At 42.9% G+C, this 6,000-nt stretch overlaps 1 protein-coding gene across 1 annotated transcript in view; it reads left to right on the plus strand.

Annotated features, from left to right (window-relative positions):
- SAMSN1 (SAM domain, SH3 domain and nuclear localization signals 1) overlaps nt 1-6,000 on the plus strand; it is a 74,492-nt gene that overhangs the window by 67,803 nt on the left and 689 nt on the right. The gene's annotated exons all lie outside the window — the stretch shown is intronic.

The following is a 6,000-nucleotide window of genomic DNA, read 5'->3' on the forward strand; positions in this document are numbered from 1 at the left end:
GGCCTGTGTTGTGTTGTGGCACTGAAATTGTGAGGTCCCATCCTCAGGGAGCCTGGTTTATCTCACTCTATTACTGTTTTCCTGCAATGGGTGAAAACTTTATTGTTCAGCATTCCATCAGTGACCCTCCTTCCTGTTCATATGTATGTGTCTATGTAATATTGAATAAATATTACGTATTTATATATGTATAAACAAATTATGTATGTGTGTGTGTGTATACACACACACACATTATTTAAAACAATTTTTATTCCTTGACTGTTTGCAGTCTTGGGGACCCTGAACTCAGTAGAAAAGTGGCGCAATTTTTTAAAAATAAAATAAATAATGAAACCACTGTATGGCAAAACAATACTAAAGTTGTTTCTGGGAAAACAAGAACTTCAAATCACACATCTCTAAATCCCACTTTTGAAAGTTTTTGTGACTGAAAATTCATTGCTGCTCTAGATAGGGTTGCCACACACACCCCAGTCCTGGCGGGGTTTCCTCCAATTCCAGCTGGCTGGCAGGGGAAGCACCACCCCCAAAAAGCCCCCTCCCACAGCAGCAGTACCAGCATGATGAAATCACTCGGAAGTGACATCATCGTGTGGCCGCTGTTGGAGGCGACGCTCTAGGTTTTGGGCAAACTCTATGGTTTTGAGGGCAAAAACCCACAGAGTTTTGCCCAAAACCTAGAGCATCATCCCCAACATTGGTAACACAATGATGTCACTTCAGGGACTCCCGCTGGCATCGAGGTAGGACTGGGCAACCCTAGCTCTAGAATAATCATACAGTGCAGCTTTTGGAGGAGTGTACCTGTTCAGACTGCCGATAGCAATTAGCAAACATGTTTAGAAACCTCCTTTGGATAACTGTCTAGGAAATACATTTTTATCCTGTCTTTCTTCCATGGAGCTCAGGTGACGTACATGGTTCTTTCTTCCTCATTTTATTCTCATTATAACCTGCAAGGTAGGCTAGGCACATGATCACCCAGTGAGCCTCAGGGCAGAATGGGATTTTCATCTGGGCCGTTCATTCCCTGCTCTGTCACTTTTCCCCACAACACCACACTGGCTGTCTTTGCACATACAGAACCACCGTATCACAGAGAATCCACAAACATAAATGGTGTAATCCTAGTACTAGGAGATATCATATGATGATTGGTGCAAAGTATAATCAAGTCTCAACCAATTTATGGTGACCCTGTAAGGTTTTCAAAGCAAGAGATGTTCAGAGGTCGCTTGCCATTGCTTGCCTCCGCACAGTGACCCTGCACTTCCTTGGTGGCTTCCCCATCCTGATACGAGCCAGGGCTCACCCTGCTTAGCTGCTGAGATCTGACGAGATGGCGCTCGTGTGGGTCATCCAGATCAGAGCCCTGTGATTGTCATCTTCAGAATCAAGTACTTTTAAACTGCACATTTCTTTTTGAAAGATGATGTATTCTCACATCCTATATAGTGAACTCCACACCTGTAATGCTGCCACACACACACACAAACAGAAAATCAAAGATCCAAGGGCAAAACAAGGGCAAAAATGCAGATAATTAATATTTATAACATAGCTCTTGCCAAAGTGTATGCATCAGACATATATTTCTTCAATATCCATAGCCTAATCCTAGAGACTAAAGTAGTATCAGAATATACATGTCAAAATGATGCATATCGTAGCTCTGCTAACCCTATCTTAGACAACTCTGACTGAAAGCCATTTATCTTGTATGAAACTGCTATGCTTTAGGAAAATTACACGACTTCTAGTAGTTGATAAGATACCGTGTTCTGCTGAATCTGCAACATTTAATAGTGGCCTTTACAATCTCTCTACCCTGTACCTTTCAACCAATACTCTAAAATTCTAAAACATGCCTTGTGATTCAGGAAGTCTAGCTCTCAGCCTTAAGCTGGAGAATCATTTGTGACAGGGGTGGGGGGACAAGGATAACTGAGCAGTCGGGCCCAGCATTGGATGTCTGCCCAGTGGCTCTCAAGCAGCTTCCTGCAGCCCTAATCTCCAGGAGCCAGCTGATCACTGGAAAGGGGTGGGGGGCTGGTGGACCAAAGGGCTACAGGTTTCTTTCTGGTCCATAGCTCAGGCTGAAAATGAATGGGTTGAAGGTGTATTGGGCATTCAGGAGCTCTATCCCAGCAAAAACCAACCCTTCCATCCCATGGCTTCAGAGTTTATTTCAGTGTGGCTACTCATCCTTTGTTATGTCTGCAGGGAGTTGCTGGTTAACATTGAGCCTAACATTGTTTCTGCTGCTTCCAGCCCTAATACCAGCCCTCTTCCCTCAGTTATCCCAACAGGCTGGTTGGAGTAGATGCAGACTGCAGTTGAGCTGTCAACTGCACCCATTGTCCCCAGCCTATGCTGTACCAAGACCTGAGGAGCCTGTAATTAATAAAGGTGTGGCCTGATTCTTCACAGCATGGTGTTTCTGTGTTGTCCCCCCCCCCCCATAGGCTGGTCCCCACTCCAGGCACAAAGAAAAATTCCTGCTGTCATTTGAGGATTAGAGGGCATATTAGAGAGCCAGTTTGGTGTAGTGGTTAAGTGCATGAACTCTAATCTGGGAGAACCGGGTTTGATTCCCCACTCCTCCGCTTGCAGCTGCTGGATGATCTCAGGGTCCCTCTATCCCCTACATTTCAGGAGCACCATACTGTGTAGATCAGTGGGCTGAAATGGGAGAGTGGAAGTTGAAGATTTATGTTCTGGTGATGGAAAATTGTTTCTGCATCAAACCCAAGTCGATTTTAGATGCTACCTTACAAAAATAATTGTTTTGCATTAACTCAATACAAAAAAGCCTGTGCATGTGCATAGTTTCTTTCTTCTTCTTTTTTGAAACCCCCAGAGGAATATTTTTATTGTTTTTATAAGACTAAAAAAACTACAAAGAAAATATGAGGGAAAGGGACTACATCTATGGATAAAGGAAAGATAACCACACTAAACTAAAAACCCAAGAGGAGGAGATCATATCCGTGTTAAACTAAGTGTTAATAATTAGAGTGTTAGTACAACAATATACTTGTAGCGTTCTTGTTTGTCTCAGTTTCAGTGTTAATATGTTAGTTGTTACGAGAGAACTTTCTGAGCATCTTCTTGTTATTTACTTCACAAGGCCATTTTCAAAGTCCTTCTTCCTTTACTTCAGTTTTCTATCTCTGAAATCATATGTAACTTTTGTTGCACCCGCATCCGTTTCTACAGCAGAGTCCTCATCCGTTCCAGAGGTCTTTGGATTCTTCCTCCGATCCCAACTGACATTTCAAAAATTCCTTGACTTTAAAAATGGAGTCAATCTTTTCTCTTTTGTCGTTGATTTTAAAGATGACACCCTCAGGGATCACCCACCTGTATGAAATTAAGTCCTTATAGCTTTTCCTCTTTTGGTGAATTTCAAATGGAATGTCTTTTAAGCTCTTAATGATTGTATCCCCCAGTTTCAGTGGAGTTCCTGAAGTCGCTTTTAAAATAGCATCTCTGGTCTGTCTTCTTGAGAATCTGACCACAATTTCTCCGGGCAGGCTATTTTTTTAAATGTAACTGGAGTAAGCCCTGTAGGCAGTCTCCATCTCTTTTTCTACTTCATCCGCTGTTGAGCCTATTGCTAGAGCAATACGCTGAGTAACTTCCTCAGATCTTCCTTTTCTGATTCAGGAACTCCCTGGAATCTGATAATCATATTGGCTTTTTCCATTTGTAGCTGTAACAAACGGTTTTCTTTGAAGTTTTGTTTTGTTTCAACTTCCCCCATTCTTTTCTTCATTTTCTTATTTGTGGTGTCTATCTCTTTAATTCTCTCAGTCACATGCTCCACCTTCTTCTCCATTTCTGCCAGTTGGAGCTGCTGTGCTACAAAGTTTTTGATTGATCCAAGTCAGTTGCTGGTTAATACCACTGAGTTGCTCCATCACCGACTTAAGCATATCCGCTAACATTTTCATGACGTCTGCTCCCTCTTCCAGTTTTGGGCTCTGACTACCCGCCGGTTTTGTTTTAAACTTTCTTTGTGAGGCTGCCATTTTAAACGATTGTTTACAATTCCAAACCGCTTCTCATGGGCTCGGAAAATCGTCGTCTCAATGTCAGCGCTCAAGTAAGTTTCTGAATCGGTTTTCTTGAAAGTTTTGTTTTGTTTCAACTTCCCCCATTCTTTTCTTCATTTTCTTGTTTGTGGTGTCTATCTCTTTAATTCTCTCAGTCGCATGCTCCACCTTCTTCTCCGTTTCTGCCAGTTGGAGCTGCTGTGATGCGAAGTTTTGATTCATTGAAGTCAGTTGCTGGTTAATACCATTGAGTTGCTCCATCACCGGCTTAAGCATATCCGCTAACATTTTCATGATGTCTGCTCCCTCTTCCGGTTTTGGGCTCTGACTACCCGCCAGTTTCGTTTTAAACTTTCTTTGCAAGGCCGCCATTTTAAACGATTGTTTAAAATTCCAAACCACTTCTCACAGGCTCGAAAAATCGTCACCTCAATGTCAGCGTTCAAGTAAGTCTCTCAAAACAAAATCGCTGCTTGTTTCCCCCCCGCCCCTTCGTTACGCTTATCTGTCCTTTCGCATAAGAGGTGTCCCTCTTTGCGCTCCACTTTTCCCACAGGGGGGATAGTTTGCTTTTAAAATGTTCCATTTATTTTGAACTCGCATTCATTGTTGGTCATTTCTCTGACCTCGCTCAGAACATTCGATACTCCGCTCGATCTCCAGCTCTTGTCCCGGTCGAATCAGCTTGTGCCTGAGGGCCACACAGCAGCAGGACCATCAGGGTGGAGGAAAGCCTCGATTCTCCAGCATCGAGCCATCGAAGAGGCTACCCCTCAAAAGCCCTCTGGCATGGAGCCTATTGCAAAGGCTCCATGGGGATGCCACTTGAGGTAGCACCCCTCCATACTCCTGGTGTGCTAATCACTCCCCCGAGGTCAGGGAAGAGCGACCGCCATCGCCAATCCACAAACCGGAAGTCCCATGTGTATAGTTTCAAAGGGTAGCCATGATGGTCTGCAGCACAACAGTTAGATTTGAGCCTAGGAGTACCTTAGAGACCATTAAGGGTTTCAGGGTATAAGCTTTTGAGAGTCAAAGCTCCCTTCTTCAGTATCTGACAAAGGGAGCTTTGACTCACGTAAGCTTATACCCTGAAACTCTTGTTGGTCTCTAGGATGGTATTGGACTCAAACCTAACTGTCCATGTGTAATGTAACATCCAATGATAACATAATCAGCTGGATCTAAATACTTTTCATCTGGGCAACAGTCTTTCTACCAATGTAGAAAGCTTTTGAACTCTCACTTAGCAGAAGTCTTTGGATTCAGCCCGGCTATAATAGTCAATAAAACATTAGCATGTCTTTCAAACCAAATATTAAAAATGCAAATTGAAATCAAATGGCTTAAAGAAACTACTATTCCGCTCTGACCCCACCACCTGATGATTGGCACTACTGCAGAGAATCCAGCTTAGGGTTACCAATTCCCAGGTGGGGTCTGGAGATTTTATTTATTTATTAAATACATTCCTGTGCTGACTTTCTACACACATAGGGTTGCAAAGGTGGTGAACATCAAGGCATTAACACATTTAAAACAGCATTTAAAATGTATATGAAAAATATTTAACAATACAATAAAAACATATAGACATACAAACACAACACATCCACGGAGGAGGACCGGTAGAGGTGTACTGGAGGTAAGCCAAATGAAACGAAGTGTCTTCACCTGTTGGTGGAAGACAATGACAGAGGGAGACAGACAAATCACCCTGGAAAGGGTATTCCAAAATTTTGGTGCCATGACCAAAAAGGCCTGAATTACAACTGATATACAGACTGCAGAAACAGTTTCCTTGGAGAAAATGGCTACTTTGGGGGGAGTGGCCTCTATAGCATTGCAGTAACCCTACTCTGACTTCAGCTCTGTACACACAGCTATGGCTCATGTTTCTTGAGTTTGGGAAATATAGGCAACATTTATTTCCATGCAA

The sequence above is a fragment of the Gekko japonicus genome, unplaced genomic scaffold, assembly GCF_001447785.1.
Source record: "Gekko japonicus isolate JY-2015 unplaced genomic scaffold, Gekko_japonicus_V1.1 scaffold72, whole genome shotgun sequence".
Classification (NCBI taxonomy): Eukaryota; Metazoa; Chordata; class Lepidosauria; order Squamata; family Gekkonidae; genus Gekko; species Gekko japonicus.